The following is a 19,524-nucleotide window of genomic DNA, read 5'->3' as shown; positions in this document are numbered from 1 at the left end:
AAAGAATAAAATTCCTTGAAAAAGACTTGACATTGCAAGAGCCACTGGGAGACATGAAAGAAATTCTTTGGACCAACATCATTGATTCCATCAATGATATTTGGACTTCTATTCAGGTTATTTTTTAATAGATTGAATTAGTCAAAGTGGCCACTGAAGCAATCCACAAGACAGTGAAAGGATTAGGAGATAAACCTGAGGAAGCCAATCAATTGATCATGTTTCTGAACAGCAGAAACAGGTACCAACTAGATGAATTGATGATAGAACAACAACCATCATTGAAATAAAGAAGGTTCTTACCAAGAGGAACCTAATGCTTAATTTGGAGAAAAGATGTCAGAGCATCCAAGAAGACATTGGAAATTTCATGACAAAGTATGGCATCTTAAGAGAAAAAGGACTTCCCAGTCCTATGGTAATAAATGACAAGTTGATGACCCAGGAAGATTACATTGAAAGATTTAACAAACTGGCCAGAGACCAAGCTAGTACTTCAGGGGTGAAGTCTTTTCCCACTGGAAAGGTACTGTATGATGGCCTTGAAAATCTGTTTTACATAGAACATAAAGTGAAGCACTTATTTACCAGCATGCCAAATTTTGCCAAGTATACAGAAGCTGACGAGATATATAGCAAAATGATAAGGATGAAATTACCTAACAATGAATGGTGGACAAAACTTACAGATTTAATATAAAGTTACTGTAGTAAATATACATGGTAGAACATGGCTGCCAGGTAAAACAGTTAAAACACAATCAAAGCAGAATAGGTAAAGAGTATCAATAGGTAGAAGATAGAAAGTGATTCCAGCACATAACTACAAAGCAACTAAAAGATCCAAATCTAAATTACAACAGCCAGCACAAACACAATAAAGGGGACAACAAGAAGATAGTTCTCCATCTGTCTCTATCTTTGTGTTGAAGATATTTTCTGTTTCCTAGAATAATTCTCATATGGTTTTGAGATATTTTGTATCATTTTTTGTATAAATACTTCACAAATTGAAGTAATTAGGGTGGATTAAAATACATTTCTGTAGACATTTTATTTTGAGCTAAGGAGCTATTGTACTCAATACTAGACCGGTTTTGCTAGATATGAAATAAAGTTGAGGACATTTCACTGGATTCTTATGCATAGTTGGTGTTAGCACCTAAATCTCCCTTAGGCTAAAGGAAGGAAAAATTTAGGGTAACCACAAACCATGCTCAGTCTGGTAGCTAGCCCTACCAGAGTAGGAGAGGGCTCTCTCTGAGTCACGCTCAGTGGATAGATAATCGAAAACGGTCTGAGATGAATTACAATGAAATATTTACCTTAGGCTAGTAAGTGAATAGGGATTCAGGAAACAATTTTCATGAATGACCAAGCTTCTGGGATGTTATGGGACCAACGGTCAACAAAGGACAAAGAATTTAATACAAAGGCATAGATTATTCTGTGAGGCAAGGTAGGTGGAAAATGTAACAATTTAGTTTGAGGTACCACAGCATGAACAGATGGCTGAAGAAAGTGAAAAGGGCATAAATCCTTTTCAACAGAAGAATATCACTGAACATGAAATTTTCCCACAAGCAGAGCAATAAAATTGAATTCTACCTAATCTCACTCAGAAAATTTCACTGGAAATGAACATGAATTTAGTTATGAAACATAACGAAATACATATGAAAACATAAGAGACACATTTGCTGCACTCACAACCACAAGAATCTCATGAAACAGAGCCGCTGCCTTTCATTAATTCTCTGTCAAAAATACACAGTGAAGAAACAAAGTTTCTTTCCCACAGTCTCCCAGAAGTTACAAACCAACCAACACTTTGAAAATAGCTTGCATACAATATATAGAATGTGTGAGGAATAGATAGAATGCCCAAGGGTTGGGGAATTACTTGAATCATTGCAAAATGGAGATGGAGAGCCAACCATCAGCTACAGGTGCAGTGCTACAAACATGACATTTGGCTTGGGTGACTGTTTGCCTTCCTTCGCCGCATGGATAAAAGCCAATCTGGAGAAAAAAACACTTTAAATGCCACTTTTTCTAACAAAAAATCGAAGTGTAGATGAGCGGGCCCACTTGGAGAAGTCGCGAACCGAAATTTCGCGAAATGGAAGCAAATTGGCAATTTTTCCTCTGCGCGCCGCGCCATTTTCTCTGTGTGTCACGCTACTTTGGGGCATGTTTTGGGGAACTTGTAGGTGTCCAAAATGTGCCCAAGTGGGCTTGCTGGAAATCCTGTCCCGTCTAATTTCTAACCAAACTGGAATTTTCAAATGTGGTGCTCATTTTCCCCTCCAAATTGCCATTCTCCCAAGACTGCTTTCTTTGTGTCAAAAAAGTGGCAAAGAGGCCATTTTTTGGTGTTTTTTTACCTTTAGGAGACTCAGATCTTGCCCAAATTTCTTTCCTGGACACCAGTAGTCATAATTTTCCATGCTGAATCCAAAACCACAAGCCATTCCTCATTTTGGCTCTATAATTTTAGCGTCGCGCCACGTGCGCGGCGCACAGGGAGAAAAACCCTGTTTTTTGAACAAAAAATTTCAAAATTTCGAAATGTTCTCCAAATTTCTTGAAATTTGGTCTAGAGCTTCTTCATTAAGTGTTATGGTGGGCCAAGGATTGCCTCGTCCAATATCTAGAGTCGATCATGCTCTTTTTTCCTCTTTTTCCTTTTTGATGCCTTCTTTAGGTTTGCCTTCAAATTCCTTATTCGTGCCTTGAAAACCTTGTTCCGTGCCCAATAATGGTTTTTCATGTTCTTGATCATGTCCCTATCCTTGTTTACTTTCGCCAACAGCTTCTCTAAGTGGATGTGGATCCTCTCGAGCCAGATCTCTCAATCAACCTCTATCTCCTGCTGAATAGCTGTCTTCTCATTTAGGATTCTTTGGGCAGCCTGGTGGTCTTCACAGATGTTTTGCAGCTTCATGATCTCATGATGGTCCTCAAGCTACTTGTTTCTCTGCTCCAAATACTTGATGATCCATTTGGCCCTCTCCACATTGAGTGCCAAGTCTTGGATCTCCGTGTTCTGCTCCTGAATAGTCATCCTAAGTCGGGCGCTCTCCACATCTGCATCATCATCTTGAATGCGGATGAAATCAGCCTCCTATTCACCTAATGGCCCCTCATCATGCATATTTTTTTTGTCCTTGTCCTGTATTGCTCTGAGGGAAGCATCAGCAAGCAAATCCAACTTAACCTTCTCTTTTTGCCTGATTAGGGTTTCCTGGAGTAGTTTCTTCAACTGCTTGATTTTGACTTTGGAGACCTGATTCCTTGTGTAGCAATGAGTAGCCATGTGTCTTTGAAATTTTTTGTCTCTTTTGGCCTTCTTAAGAATATTTTTTAAATGGAAATTTACTTGTCAAGGCAAAACTCCCTATTTTCATTGATTTCTCCTACAATTAGGTCAACTGAAGACATTTGCTCCCTTTGTTGCTGAAGTTTCCCTTTTGAGTCGTCTAGTCTTTGGATTCTTCCTTGTCACTTGCTCTTGATGCTCATCTGCATCACCTGTGTCAACTAATTATTTTCCCTTTATATCTTCTTTTCTAACATCAACCTTATGCTTATTCAAGAGTAGTTGATTTACCTTCAATTTCTTATTATCCTGCTCTAGGAATCAAACCATGAAATTGGCCTTAGAAAAATTGTCCCTAAGCTCTTTGATCTTAGCATCTTTCTCTATGATGACCTAATCTACCTATCTTATGCTATTCATTAAAATTCATGTTTACTATATCAGTGTAAAGATGGAATTGCTCCTAATCTTGCAAAGGTGCCTTATGTTGTGATGGTGATCCTTGTTCTGCTGATGTAGGCTTAGACCCTTCCACAATGTTTGGAGAAAACAATGAGTTTCTAAACCATTGCAATTTGATGGGCTTTACAAGAAATTTGAGGCAATTTGGCACAATTTTAGGCCTTTTTTCCCTGTGTGCTGCTCTTTCTATGTGCGTCGCGCCAGTGTAAATTTACACTGGAAATTTTCTCCCAATGCGCCGCGCTCCCTCTGTGCACCGTGCCCTTTTCCAGGTGACTTTTGGAGGCCTTCCTGGTGTCCAAATTGGGTGCAGGATAGCTTGTTAGAAATTTACTTGAGTCTAATTTTCAACCCAACTAGAATTTTTCAATTTGGAGTTCATTTTCCCTGTCAAAAATCAAATCTCCCAAGACTAGTCAAAATGTGCCAAATGAGGCTGCCTCAAGGAAGAGTGTTGTTCCAGTCAACTTTGGAATGCCTTTCTCAACTCTAAATTGGGCTCATGATAGCTCATTGGAAATATAGTTTTGTCTAGTTATCATTTGGATCATCAAGAAAATCATTTGGCCAACCGAGCTAGGAAAAAAATTCATGTTCCCAAGATCACTTCAGAGGTGCATCAATTCTCCCGAGGCGATTGTATTTTTGACATTTCTCCAAAACCATGACACCTATGTAAAAATTGAAGGAGGATTTTCTTCCTCGGAATGTTGTGGAAAAAAATGTCTCTCAGTTTTCCCAAACTCATCTTTTATTTCTCAGAAACATCATTTTCGTGAAACCTATCCCGATTTGTGGGACAAGGGATTTGCCGAAATGAAGCGAAATGAAGGGGATAGGGGGCTTCTAAATTCTTGAGAAAATTTTGGGAAGTGGGGAGGGATGTTAGAAAGTAGGGGAAAGTGGAATCTTAGAAATTTAGTGAGGGAAAGGGGTCCAAAAAGGAAAAACATAGGTCCAACCTAGAAAATTGCCAAGTTGTAGCAAGAAACTAGGGTTTGTGTGAAAATGAGGAATTTGGGGGACCTCAGTGATGGGAAGTGTTTGATAAGGTACTTTAAGTATAGGGGAAGGTGTATGAACATCAGGATACAATTTTTCTCGATGATTTGACCGTCCAAGAGAAATTAGCTCCAAAACCCTAGGAGAGGGGAATGAACCTTGCCTAGGCGCAACTAAAGCATGAACAAGGTGTAAAATGACCCAGTGGAACTTGACATGATGATGAAAACCCTTTGAATGATGGTACACTCAGCTGAATGGTGACATGGACTAACATTTGGACATCTTTGACAGGAGTAAAAGCAAACCTAGAACTAATGCCTAGTGACCAAATTTTGCTTGAAGACTCACTGAAATGACAAAATTTGACCTTGACACCTTAAAATCACTTTGTAAGAGCATGTTTGATCACTGGAGGAAGGCTGCAAAGACTGACACTAAAATTGGCTCTAATAGGGATGGAAGCTCCTTGGAGGTGCCAAGAACTGTAGATCTTTGGGTGAGCAGACAGTGCCTTCGTCCATTGGGCTACGGAGTCCATTATTCGGACAAACCAACATGAATCAATTTATTGACTGAAACTTGACTGAAACTGACTCAACGCGAACTGAAATGACTGAAAAACATGACTCTGTGCAAAAGGAAATGACTCATGACTGACTTAACTAAAACAAGAATTGACAAAACTTATTCAATGGCAGCAGTCCATCAAGATTCAAGGGTTTCAAATCCTTGATTGATTCTCCAGATCAGATCTTCTGGTCAACAACAGATACTGGTAACTCAGCCTCCAAAAACATAATTGACCATGATCTCCTTCATCACTGAATACTGCAATAATGACCTTCATTGCTGACTGTAACAGATTTGCCATTGGATCATGAAAAACATGAAGATTTACCTCCTGCTGAGGAAACAAGATGTCTTTTTCTTTTGATTCTAATCTTCCTTCATAATGTACTTCAGAAAAAGTATGTTCCTGGTCCTCAAAAAATTCTGAACAAGCAGATGAGCGGATTTCCTCTTCAAAGAACACTTCAAAACATGAAACATATGAGGAAGAGTCTGAAAGACAATCCTGAATGTTCTGCTCTTCGGTAGCCTGAATGTATTGTAGGTCACCTTCATATGATATGACAACCAGATTGTCTTTGCATTCATCAATCATGAGAAAAGAAACTTCGAATGATTCTTGAAACCCAAGCATGACATTTCTATCATCTACCAACGATTCATCCAAGGAACCTTTTTCACTTACTTGAACAAAATTCTCATCTTGTTGTTCATGAGCTGACTGGATTACCTCTTCATGAAGACTGTGTTCTGATGACATGAGAACATTTGGATCCAAAACTCTGTCTTCTTCTATGGACAGATCTGAAACGACACTTTTTCTTTCATCACTTTCAGCCATATGAAACTCTTCAACCTGCTGATCTATAAAGCTATTCACCGGATTGTCATCCTTTTCAAAAGAGGAAGAAGTTTCACCAACACTTTCTTGACCATGTGTGCACTGCAAATCCACTTTAGCTTGAGCTGGAACATAACCATGCAAGAGTTGACCTATCTCGTCTTCATACAAACGAGATAAGAACTTTTGTTTCCTTTCGCTCAAATAATGATTGTCTTCATTAATTTCAAGTGAAGGTGTATATAAATATTCCTCATACTGCTGATCCATTTCATGTAATTCCGGTTGACTTTCAAGATGAAAAATTGTTTCCTCTTCCACCGTACTACAATCTTGATCCTGCTGCAAATTTTCATGATCGTCTTTACACTGCTGAAAGGGATTTTCATCCAGGGCTTCCATGATCTCATCATCCATAAAATTATCATCTTCATAGTATTTTTCAAGGCTTTCAATAAAAGTAAAAGCATGTTTGCAAAATTCATGAACTAGATTTAATGATGGATAAGAGTCTTTATATCTTTCAATGAACATGGCATGAAAATCCTTTAAACAGTAAGTACAAGCAGGTGGCAAACTTTCATACCAAGATTGGGCTTCACCTTCTAGAGTGGCCATGAATATCTTCATTAAGCAATCTTCAGGAAAATCAACCTTCAACTTATGAATATGCATGTGAAATCGAACTAGATGTAAAGCAGTGTCCTTCTTACCGTCATCTTTAAATGTAGGCAAATTCCATGACCAATCTACTTTCGAAATCTTATTTGAAAAGCCTAGAATGTGATCTCGGCTCATGGGAGTGTATCTTCTTGCAACCCGATCCATCTTGAAAATCTCAAAGCTACTTACCTCTCTGCAGTGGAGTCACCATGAAGCACTGATTGTTGGATTCTTCAGTGAATGGAGTCGCCAGGTGAATGATTTCAGTCTTCTTCTTATGTTCGATCGTTGTTCACCATCAACCATCAGATCTGAGCTTGATAGATGTACTGGGGAAAAACAATCTTCAAGCAAACCATTTTCTTCCCCAGTGTGAGTCGCCACTATGTTAGCACCTAAATCTGCCTTACACTGAAGGAAGGCAAAAATTAGGGTAACCACAAACCACACTCAGTCTGGTAGCTAGCCCTACCAGAGCAGGAGAGGCCTCTCTCCGAGTCACGCTTAGTGGATAGATAATCGAAAACGGTCTGAGATGACTTACAATGAAATATTTACCTTAGGCTAGTAAGTGAATAGGGATTCAGGAAACAATTTTCATGAATGACCGAGCTTCTGGGATGTTATGGGACCAACGGTCAGCAAAGGACATAGAATTTAATACAAAGGCACAGATTATTCCATGAGGCAAGGTAAGCAAAAAATGTAACAATTTAGTTTGAGGTACCACAGCATGAATATATGGCTGAAGAAAGGGAAAAGGGCATAGTGACATGAATCCTTGTCAACAGAAGAATAACACTGAACATGAAATTTTCCCACAGGCAGAGCAATAAAATTGAATTCTACCTAATCTCACTCAGAAAATTTCACTGGAAATGAACATGAATTGAATTATGAAACATAACGACATATATATGAAAACATAAGAAACACATTTTCTACACTCACAACCACAAGAATCTCATGAAAAAGAGCCACTGCCTTTCATTAATTCTCTGTCAAAAATACACAGTGAAGAAACAAAATTTCTTTCCCACAGTCTCCCAGAAGTTACAAACCAACCAACCCTTTGCAAATAGCTTGCATAAAATATATAGAATGTGTGAGGAAGAGATAGAATTCCCAAGGGTTGGGGAGTTACTTGAATCATTGCAAAATGGAGATGGAGAGCCAACCATCAGCTACAGGTGCAGTGCTACAAACATGACATTTGGCCTAGGTGACCGTTTGCCTTCCTTCACCACTTGGATAGAAGCCAATCTGGAGAAAAAACACTTTAAAAACCACCTTTGGTGTCAAAAAACCGAAGTGTATATGAGTGGGCCCACTTGGAGAAGTCGCGAACCGAAATTTCGCGAAACAGAAGCAAATTGGCAATTTTTCCTCTGTGCGCTGCGCCATTTTCTCTGTGCATCAAGCTACTTTGGCGCCTATTTTGGGGCACTTTCAGGTGTCCAAAATGTGCCAAAGTGCGCTTGTTGGAAAGCTTGTCCTGTCTAATTTCTAACCCAACTATAATTTTCAAATTTGGTGCTCATTTCCCCCTCCAAATCTCCATTCTCCCAAGACTGCTTTTTGTGTGTCAAAAAAGTGGCAGAGAGGCCATTTTTGGGTGTTTTTTGACCTTTAGGAGACTCAGATCTTGCCCAAATTTCTTGCCCGGACACCAGTAGTCGTAATTTTCCATGCTGAATCCAAAACTGCAAGCCATTCTTCATTTTGAGCTCTATGATTTTAGCGTCGTGCCACGTGCACAGCGCACAGGGAGAAAAACCTTGTTTTTTGCACAAAAAAATTCAAAATTTCAAAATACGCTCCAAATTTCTTGATATTTGGTCTGGAGCTTCTTCAATAAGTGTTATGGTGGGCCAAGGATTTCCTCAGCCAATATCCGGATTTGATCATGCTCTTTTTGCCTCTTTTTCCTTTTTGATGCCTTCTTTAGGTTTGCCTTCAAATTCCTTATTCGTGCCTTGCAAATCTTGTTCCGTGCCCAATAGTGGTTTTTCATGTTCCTGAGCATGTCCCTATCCTTGTTTGCTTTCACCAACAGCTTCTCTAAGTGGATGTGGATCGTCTTGAGCCAAATCTCTCAATCAGCCTCTATCTCCTGCTCAATAGTTGTCTTCTCATTGGGCTTCTTTGGGCAGCCTGCTGGTTTTCACGGATGTTTTGCAGCTTCATGATCTCATGCTGGTCCTCAAGCTATTTGTTTCTCTACTCCAAATACTTGATGATCCATTTGGCCCTCTCCACATTGAGTGACAAGTCTTGGATCTCCGTGTTCTGCTCCTAAATAGTCATCCTAAGTCCGGCGCTCTCCACATCTGCATCATCATCCTGAATGAGGATGAAATCGGCCTCCTATTCACCTGATGGCCCCTCATCATGCATAGGTTTCTTATCATTTTCCTGTATTTCTCTGAGGGAAGCATCAGCAAGCAAATCCAACTTAACCTTCTCTTTTTGCCTGATTAGGGTTTCCTGGAGTATTTTCTTCAACTGCTTGATTTTGACTTTGGAGACCTGATTCCTTGTGTAGCAATGAGTAGCCATGTGTCTTTGAAATTTGTTGTCTCTTTTGTCCTTCTTAAGATGATTGTTTAAATGGAAATTTACTTTTTCAAGCCAAAACTCCCTATTTTCATTGATTTCTCCTACAATTAGGTCAACTGAAGACATTTGCTCCCTTTGTTGCTGAAGTTTCCCTTTTGGGTCCTCTAGTATTTGGATTCTTCCTTGTCACTTGCTCTTGATGCTCATCTGAATCCCCTGTGTCAACTAATTATTTTCCCTTTACATCTTCTTTGCTAACATCAACCTTATGATTATTCAAGAGTAGTTGATTTACCTTCAATTGCTTATTATCCTGCTCTAGGAATCAAACCATGAAATTGGCCTTAGAAAAATTGTCCCTAAGCTCTTTGATCTTAGCATATTTCTCCATGATGACCTAATATACTATCTTATGCTATTCATTAACATTCAATTTTACTATATCAGTGTAAAGATGGAATTGCTCCTCATCTTGCAAAGGTACCTTATGTTGTGATGGTGATCCCTGTTCTGCTGATGTAGGCTTGGACCCTTCCACAATGTTTGGAGAAAACAATGAGTTTTTAAAACCTTGCAATTTGATGGGCTTTATAAGAAATTTGAGGAAATTTGGCACAATTTCAGGCCTTCTTTCCTATGCATCGCACTCTCTATGTGTGTCGCGCTAGTGTAAATTTACAATGGAAATTTTCTCCCAGTGCACCGCGCTCCCTTTGTGCACCGCGCCCATTTCCAGGTGATGTTTGGAGGCCTTCCTAGTGTCCAAATTGGGTGCAGGATAGCTCGTTGGAAATATATTTGAGTCTGATTTTCATCCCAACTAGAATTTTTCAATTTGGAGTTTATTTTCCCTGTAAAAAATCAAATCTCCCAAGACTGGTCAAAATTTGCCAAATGAGGCTGCCTCAAGGCATAGTGATGTTACAGTCAACTTTTGGATGCCTTCCTCAACTCCAAATTGCGCTCATGATAGCTCAGTGGAAATCTCTATGTGTCTAGTTATCATTTGGATCATCAAGAAAGTCATTTGGCCAACCAAGCTAGGAGAAAACGTGATATTACCAAGGTCACTCCAGAGGTGCATCAATTCTCCCGAGGCGATTGTATTTTTGACATTTCTCCAAAACCATGACACCGGTGCAAAAAGTGAAGGAGGTTTTTCTTCCTTGGCATGTTTTGGACAAAAACAGCTCTCATTTTCCCCAAGTTCATATTTGATTGCTCAGAAACATAATTTGAGTGAAACCTATCCCGATGTGTGGGACAAGGGATTTACCGAAATGAAATGAAATGAAGGGGATAGGGGCGTTCTAAATTCTTGAGAAAATTTTGGGAAGTGGGGAGGGATGTTAGAAAGTAGGGGAAAGTGGAATCTCAGAAATTGAGTGAGGGGAAGGGGTCCAAAAAGGAAAAACTCTGGTCCAACCTAGAAAATTGCTAAGTTGTAGCAAGAAACTAGGGTTTGTGCGAAAATGAGGAATTTGGGGAACCTCAGTGATGGGAAGTATTTGATAAGGTACTTTAAGGATAGGGGAAGGTGTATGAACATCAGGATACAAGTTTTGCCGATGATTTGACCATCCAAGAGAAATTAGCTTCAAAACCTTAGGAGAGGGAAATGAACCATGCCCAGGTGCAACTGAAGCATGAACAAGGTTTAAAATGAACCAGTGGAACTTGACATGATGAGGAAAACCCTCTGAATGATGGTACACTCAGCTGGATGGTGACATGGCCTAACATTTGGACAACTTTGACAGGAGTAAAAGCAAACCCTAGGCCTAATGCCTAGTGACCAAATTTTTCTTGCAGACTCACTGAAATGACAAAACTTGACCTTGACACCGTAAAATCACTTTTTAAGAGCATGTTTGATCACTGGAGGAAGGTTGCAAAGACTGACACTAACAGTTGGAACAAATAAGTATTATGTCTTCGTGTTTAAAAATTGTTTTCTCTTCATTTTATAAATATTCATATGTGTCTCTTATGAAATCTTAAAAACAAATAAGGAATGATATCATCAGAATTAGCTTAAGTGCTCTCTTTTTTAACTGTTTTCTTTCTTTATGTTTTCTACTAAATTTTCTTGGTCTGGGAATTCTTAATTGCTTGCTTAGTTCCATAGTTTACCCCCCCCTTTCGTCCATAGTAAAGGATTCTTCGTTTACCTTTTCTACTGATCATCCTTCCTTTCTTCATCTTAATCCCAGATAAGGATCTTTCAATGCCCTTTGCCCTGGTTAGGACTACTTCATCCATTTAAACCTGCAAATTTTCTTTTACTGTGCTAGCCTACCCCGTGGACTCTTACCTTAGTGATAGATCAGATCCAGTTAAGCCTTTCTTGAGTGACTCCATAGTCCAATGGCCTCAATACTTGCTTTTCCCATCTATTTACTTAATTTCACCACCCAGTTAAAACAAAACAATCATGAAAACTAAGAACTAGCATGAGATCTTATTCAAAACAAAGTTAAATTATAAAGAGAGAGTTGTCTCTGGACTTAGGTGGGCTAGAACCTGAGTTTAAAAGATTAGGTTTGTCGTTACCTCAGAGTATTCCTTCTTTGATAACTTATAAGGAAAAAATCTAAGTGATAACATACTGGTGACCATACCGGGGATTCAAAACCCTCAGTCTTAATAAACCTTTGAGAAATTCAAATTTTTATTTCTAAGCCTCTTAAAGGGTTATTAGAAGATATTTCAAAAAGGTTCATAAAAAGGCAAAATAATCATAAAAAGCTCGAAATCTGGCTTCAGGGAGAACTCACTATACTAGGGCCAACACTGATCCAAATCCTCTCCCTGTATTTGAGAGTTCCAACCCTATTCTGAGAATAATCAGAAGACAAGAAAGTTCAGTAAGCCCTACACCCGTTTTTAGATCCAATTCATGCTCTGCTGAGTGGTTATTCATTGAAGACATTCCTTTTGACGAGTATTTTGACCTTTCTCTATTTATAACCAAGTTTGAGAGTGAACTTGTGGACACAGTCCTAGATCCAGAATTCACAAGAGAACTTAAAGTCCAATGAGCCAACTTGTCAATTGATCAGTACCTTCTGAACTCCCCTCAGTCATCCGTTACCACTGATAGACTCCCTAAACTTTCTAAAATAGCTTCAACATCTTTTAGATCACCATCGTTTCCCCACACCTCTGAAGATCATCCCTCCTCTCCATTCATACCTTCACTCCTCCATCAGCCTATCACTACCCTTCAAATACCCATAACCCCTGTTACCCCAACTCCCCTTGTTATCCCAAATCCTCCAGTTACCCGAACTCTTGTTCTCAATCCTATCCAGCTTAGAGCTATGGCACTTAGACACGCCCCCCTTGTGATGCCTGCTCCTCAAGGTGCCTTACCATAAGATTATCAGAGTAAAATTACCTTATTCGATGGCACTGAAACCTACACAGCACAACAACACACTAAGAAAATGATAGATTAGTTTGAACTACATGAAATTGACATAGGAGATGTCCAAATGAGAATCTTTGTCCAAACTCTAGCTGGAGAAGTGAGAACATGGTTTAGATCTTTTCCTCCTCAGAGTATAGATAGTTTAGAAGTTCTTTACCAACAATTTTTAAATAGGTGGGAGAAGAAAAAGAACCCCCTTCAAATTATTTCTGAACATGAAAACCTTAAAAGGGGACCAAACGAAAATGTTCAGGACTACTATACCAGATTTAACAATGTATAGAATGCAATCCCACTTGACCTTAGGCCTCCACCTAGCTTAGCCCTGATTAAGTTTCCAGACAGATTTGATACAGATATGGCTTTTCAACTTAGAGAAAGGAATCTCCCTACACTTGAAGATATGCAAAGTATAGAATTTAGTGTAGAAGCTAATCTGCTATCCAAAAGGGCTAGGGTTAGAAACAAGAGAAGAACCCCCTTGAAATATGAAACTTCACCCTTTGATCAAAAAATGGATGCTTTAGCTAAAGGAATGGAAAGGTTGATGGATAGAATATAAGTCACTGAAAGGAAACCTCACTGGGATAACCAACAGGCAAATCCAGTAAGGAATCCAAACTTTAGGAAAAACCATAACCAAAACATTAGTAAAAATGGGCCTGATCAGAACATTACACCACCTTTCCAAGAAAATTATGCTAAAACTTCTCACCAGGAAGACCCTGAGATAGACACCAAAATCAGCCTAATGGGATTAGATGATGAAGAAATTGCTTTTCTGAGCCAGGATGATCATGAATTATATATGCTTCAACAGTTACAGACTCAAACTGGAGAATCTTTCGACTATAAGCAAGGGTATGACTCTGCTATTTTCGAAGTGCATAATTAGTACAATTTGAGAAGCAAAAAGAACATTGATGGTCCAGACCAAAATAAAAAATCAGTACCTAATTAGCCTAAGAAAGTAAAAGCTGCAAATCAGAATCCTCAAGTTACAAAAACTCTACAAATCCTTTCTAAACCACATCAAAATCCCCCCATTCCCACCATTGATGATGTCACCGATAACCAACCTTCTAATGAGCAACCTTCCACTTCAGCCCCCCTCAAGGGAACAATGGAACAACCTCCAGAAATTGTACTAGAAAATCCAATTAAAAACACTCCAAACAATGAAAAAGAAGAACATACTACTCAGAATTTTGGTGCTAAGATTTCAAATGTTCAAACAGACAAATCCCCTGTACCTTTCAATTTGGGAGCAGAGGTGTCCAAACTCAAAATCTCAGTGCCTCTGATATAATTGGTTAAACATGAAACTTATAGATCTCAAATAAGTAAATATTTAAACTTCGTTGAGAATGAAGCCTCTGTAAACCTATTTGATGATCAACCTGAGTTAATTTTCGGACCTAATGTTAATGGAAAACTAGTGGAAGGAGGGATACCGCCCTTCTACATCAGCCTTAACATCCACGATAAAATCCTACATAATTCCATGCTTGACTCTGGGGCTTCACACAACCTTATGCCTAAGTCTATAATCGAAAAACTAAACTTGGACATCACTAGACCTTACAAGCATCTGTTTTCCTTTGATTCGAGCCAAGTTAAATGCTTAGGGCTTATAAAAGATTTGTGTGTTTCCCTAGTGTAGTACCCTGATAAGACCATACTTATGGACATAGTTGTTGCCGATATACCACCTAAGTATAGTATGCTATTGTCTAGATCTTGGGGTGCTAAACTCTAGGGATATCTGCAACCTGACATGTCGTATGCTACCATATCAGTCTTTGGACATCCTAAGAAACTATATAGAGAGACTCTAATGAAGTATGTAGTGAGTACCCAGGAGAGGCCTCAAAACTTTCCTATATATTCAGTACATTCTGATATTGATTATTTCATACTTTACAATGTTGAATCTAATCAAGAAGACAATTCAAACAACATAATAGCAGAACCAAAATAAATTGCATTATTAAAAGAAAATCAAAATGTCCAAATTCATGAGATTTCAGACAATAAATATGACCTAGATACCTTAGTCAGAGAAGATTTTGTACCCCTAGACAGTAAGAATTATGAACATGAAATTCTTTGGCATCTTGAATTTGATGGGTCGGTCAACAAACTAGGTGTAGGAGCAAGTGTATGGATTTACAACTTGGAAAATGATCATTCAGAGTGTCATGTCTACAAATTGAACTTTAAATGTACAAAAAACATGGCCGAATATGAAGCACTTCTGTTAGGTCTGAAACTAGTCAAAAGGTTAGGAGCCATAAGAGTCTCTATTATGGGAGATTCTGAGTTGGTAATAAAAAAAATTAATGCTGCTTATATGACTATGGATCCTAGGCTAGGATTTTACAGAGGAACAATTGTAGAAATACTCAATACTTTTTTAGAAACCAAGCTTGTTGTTATCCCACGAAAATACAACATGCAACCTCACAGCTTAACCATGTTTGCTAGTCCTTGCAAGTTTCCATTTCAGCCCAACCATCAGTACAATGTCAAGGTCAGGCACAGACCTTCCATTCCTAACAACTTGAATAACTGGCAAGTGTTTAACAATGATAAAAAAATTAACAATTTTTTAACCTTAGATAATGAATTTGTAAACAACAACATAGAAATTGATCCAGATTTAAATAGGAATGCAACAAATTACAAAGATAACCATAAAAACAGAGATGCAGCGGAAATAATACTTCATTTCATTAATGTAAAATGCTGAAATATGCTTACAAACAGAAATGGAAATAAACCAGCTAGGGCGATGGTAGCTTATCTCTGAGAAGAGATGTGGCAGCTACATGCCTATGAACTATGTTACAATTAGGCTCGAAGGCCTATTTATTGTTGAGAAACAATGGAAAACCCTAAACATCCAAAATCTTAACCCTAGAAGATGAAGCGGCAAACTGTGGGCCCCGTTTGGGTAAATCGGTACATCAACTTCCCAGTGTCATAGCTTTGGCATACGATCTCTGTTTGATGTGCACAATATCTCATTAGAAAGATCTATCTGAGAACTACAGCTTTGGGAAGAGAAACATCAGTCCATGGACCCATTTTGCTCCCAATTTTCCCAAAAAATGTTGTTTAGGGCCTCAAAATGGCTCCGGAAGTTCAAGACCCAAAAAAATACTAAAAATAGTAAACTATGCTACAATTAAGGAAACTAAAAATATGAAAGAAACAATGGTGGGGTCCAAGTGGACTTGGCAGGTGGCCACCAATATCCACCTGGATCATTCCTCCCCCCTTAGGAAGCAATGGTCTCGATTGCGTTGAGTTCCTCCATGAGATGAGGAAACTTCTGTTAAACTTGGTCCCTAGTGAGCCATTTTCCGTGGTGAAGGAGTTGGCCTGCTTTGACAACTCGATACAATTGGATATTTTGTTGGCAAATGTGCTTGGTCTGTCTGTCCATGATCCGATCAGTTGCAGCTTGTTCCATGCAATATGGATTTAACTCTGTGGGTGTGAGTTGTTCTGTAATGTCGGACGTGTCTAGTAATGGTGGAAATTATGGCCGAAGGCGGTCCACATTGAACATTGGTTGCAGGCCAAGGAATGGGGGAATGATGAGCTCAAATGCATTATCTCCCACAACCTTGGTAATGGTGTAAGGACCATATCAGAGTGGTCTGTGTTTCTGATAGGCTCCGATAAGGCGTTCCTTTTGCAAATGCAACTAGACTTTGTCTTCCACTTGAAACTTGTGTGGCACCTGATGTTGATCATTTCGCTACTTGTACTTGGCATTTGATTTCTCCAGAATGTCATGGACCTGCTGGCAAATATTTTGGATGTGTTAAATGAAGCTATTTGCCTTATCTGTTTCAAACTAGACATGAGTCGAATCTGCATGAGTAGCTGCAAATGGCATGGCCACATCAATGGGACATAGTGGCTGGAATCCCAAGCCCACCTAAAAAGGGATGTGGCTAGTCGAGATGTGGAGAGCCCGGTTGTAGCTGTGCTGAACATATGGGAGTCTCTCGTCCCATATGAATGGATGTTTTGAGTTGTACATGCGCAGAATGTGTACGATCATCCTGTTGACAACCTCTGTCTGGCCATCAGTTTGAGGATGGAAGGCTGTGGACTTAGTGAGTTTGGTGTTGAGCATCGACTAGAGACTGGACCAAAATGTACCGAGGAACCTACTGTCTCGATCAGAGATGATAGACTATGGGATCCCAAAGTGTACCCACACTCGTTCAAAAAAGAGTTTAGTAGTGGCTTCTGCTCTGATATTCTTCTTACAGGCAGCCATAATGGCCATCTTCGAGAACCTTTCGATGACCACAAAAACACAGTCATTTCCATGCTTAGTGGAAGGGGGGCTTGACATGTAATCCATGGAGATGGATTTCCAAGGTCGACTAGGGGTAGGTAGTGGGGTATAGAGGCATTGCTTCTTGATGGTCATTTTGGAAATGACATAGGCAGTGCATGATCTGATGCACTTCCCGACATCCTGTCGAAGATTTGGCCAATACAAATACTTCTGCAGTACTGCCACCATTTTCTTGACCCCAAAATGTCTAGCAGCCTGACTGTAGTGTGCTTCCCAACTCATCTTGGCACGCTCACTTTAAGGAACACAAAGGTGATCCAGGTGGCATAACAGGGCATCCTAGAGGTGAAAATCTAGAACATGCTGGCCCTCCAAGAGTGTCTAGTATGTGTGGCTGAATTCTGGGTCGCTTTTGTAGAGAAGTGGCCAATTAAAAGTCTCGTGCCAACAAGAGTTGAGCACAATGGTTAACACCATGATCGGTGGTTGAGTGAGGAAATTTATAACATTATTGGTGCTACCTTTCTTATACTTGATATTCAAATGGAACTGATGCAGGTATGTGGACCACTTCTGATGGTGATCATTCTGCAATTTCCCTTGGGTCTATATGAACTACAGGGGTCAGTGGTCTGTGTGGATGAATGTTTCCTTCCCCAAAATGTAATGCTTCCATTGTTGGCAGGCTTGCACAATGGAATAAATCTCTTTTTCATAAGTGGGATACTTCTGGACTATGACTGAAAGTGTCTCACTATGATATGCCACTAGATGCCCATGATGAATAAGGACTGCCCCATTAGCATAGTCAGAGGCATCTGCCTTGACCTCAAATGGTTGTTGCAAGTTTGGTAATGCGATAACTGGTGCCGTGCAGAGGCAATCTTTCAATTCCATGAATGCCTTCTGTTGAGATTCAAGCCAAAATAATTTTTCTTTCGCTCCTCCCTTGGTGACTTGACTCAAGGGCCAAGTGATATGAGAAAATCCCAACATGAACCTACGGTAGAAGTTGGCAAGACCTAGAAAGGTGTGGAACTCTATCAGAGTGGTTGGAGATGGCCAATCTCAAATCACTTGGATCTTGGATGGATCCACATGCACCCCTTGTTCACCAATAATGTATCCCAGATATTGAACTTGGGTCATGCCAAAAGTGAATTTCTCCAAATTGGAACATAACTTGTGTTGCCATAGTGTTCAGAGAACTTGTCGGATGTGGTGGAGGTGCTCTTCCCAAATCTAGCTAAAGATCAAGATGTCATCCAAGTATACCACTACAAATGAGTTGGTGAATGGCCGCAAGATGTCATCCATTAGCCTCATGAAGGTTGCAAGAGCATTCGTCAATCTAAAAGGCATAACCAACCATTCAAAAAGGCCATCCTTGGCTTTGAAGGTAGTATTCCACACATCGGAGGGCTCAATTGGCACCTTGTGATATCCTGACTTCAAATTGATCTTGCTGAAATATTTTGTCCCCTTTAGTTGGTCCAAGAGGTCATCAATATGTGGGATCAGGTACCTATTACGGACAGTGATCTTGTTCAGTGCTCGATACTTAATACAGAGTCTCCAAGTCCCATCCTTCTTCTGTACCAACACGATCAGGCTCCCACAGGGTGATGAACTTGGATGGATGTGACATTTCTAGAGAAAATACTGAATCAACCTCTTGATTTCATCATTCTCTAGAATGAAGTGCCAACAGATTGGTCCATTGGGCAGCGATGCACCTGGGGTCAGATCGATGGAGTGCTTGACCTGACAGTGCAGAGGAAACTCTGTGGGGGGGGTGAAGATGTCCTCATACTCCTCCACGACCATGTCCATCTGTAGTTTTCGTGCAGAGGGGCCCTATCTAGAGGTCGTGGCCACCGTTTTCTTCTTTCCTTGAGGGCGTATCATCAGGAAAGCAAACTTCACGGTTTTGGAAATGAGCTTACTACATTGTTTTGCAGTAATCAAAGAGATGGCGGTAGGCAGTGCTACCTCCAGTATCCTGTACAACTTATTTCCCAAAGTAACAATAACAGCATGGGGCCTTGATTCATACACAACATGTCGCTTCCACAAGTATGGTTGTCCTAATAATACGTCACAAATTTCAATGGGAGTAATGCCACACAATACCTCATCAATGAAGGGCTTGATGTTGTATGGAAGGCGACACTGCTGGCTCACGTGAAGATCCCATCCTTGGTGAAGCCACCTGATGGTGTACGATTGTGGATGTGTTGTGGGCGGTAAGCCCAGCCGCTTCACAACCTCTTCCGAAATGAGGTTCTTTTGGATCCTGCTATCGACAATGAAATGTAGCGGGGAGCCCTTTACCCACATTTGGG

The sequence above is a fragment of the Pinus tabuliformis genome, chromosome 4_2, assembly GCF_031772625.1.
Source record: "Pinus tabuliformis cultivar Carrire ecotype Pingquan chromosome 4_2, CPIR1, whole genome shotgun sequence".
Lineage (NCBI taxonomy): Eukaryota > Viridiplantae > Streptophyta > Pinopsida > Pinales > Pinaceae > Pinus > Pinus tabuliformis.
Note: the sequence above shows the minus strand (reverse complement) of the source record.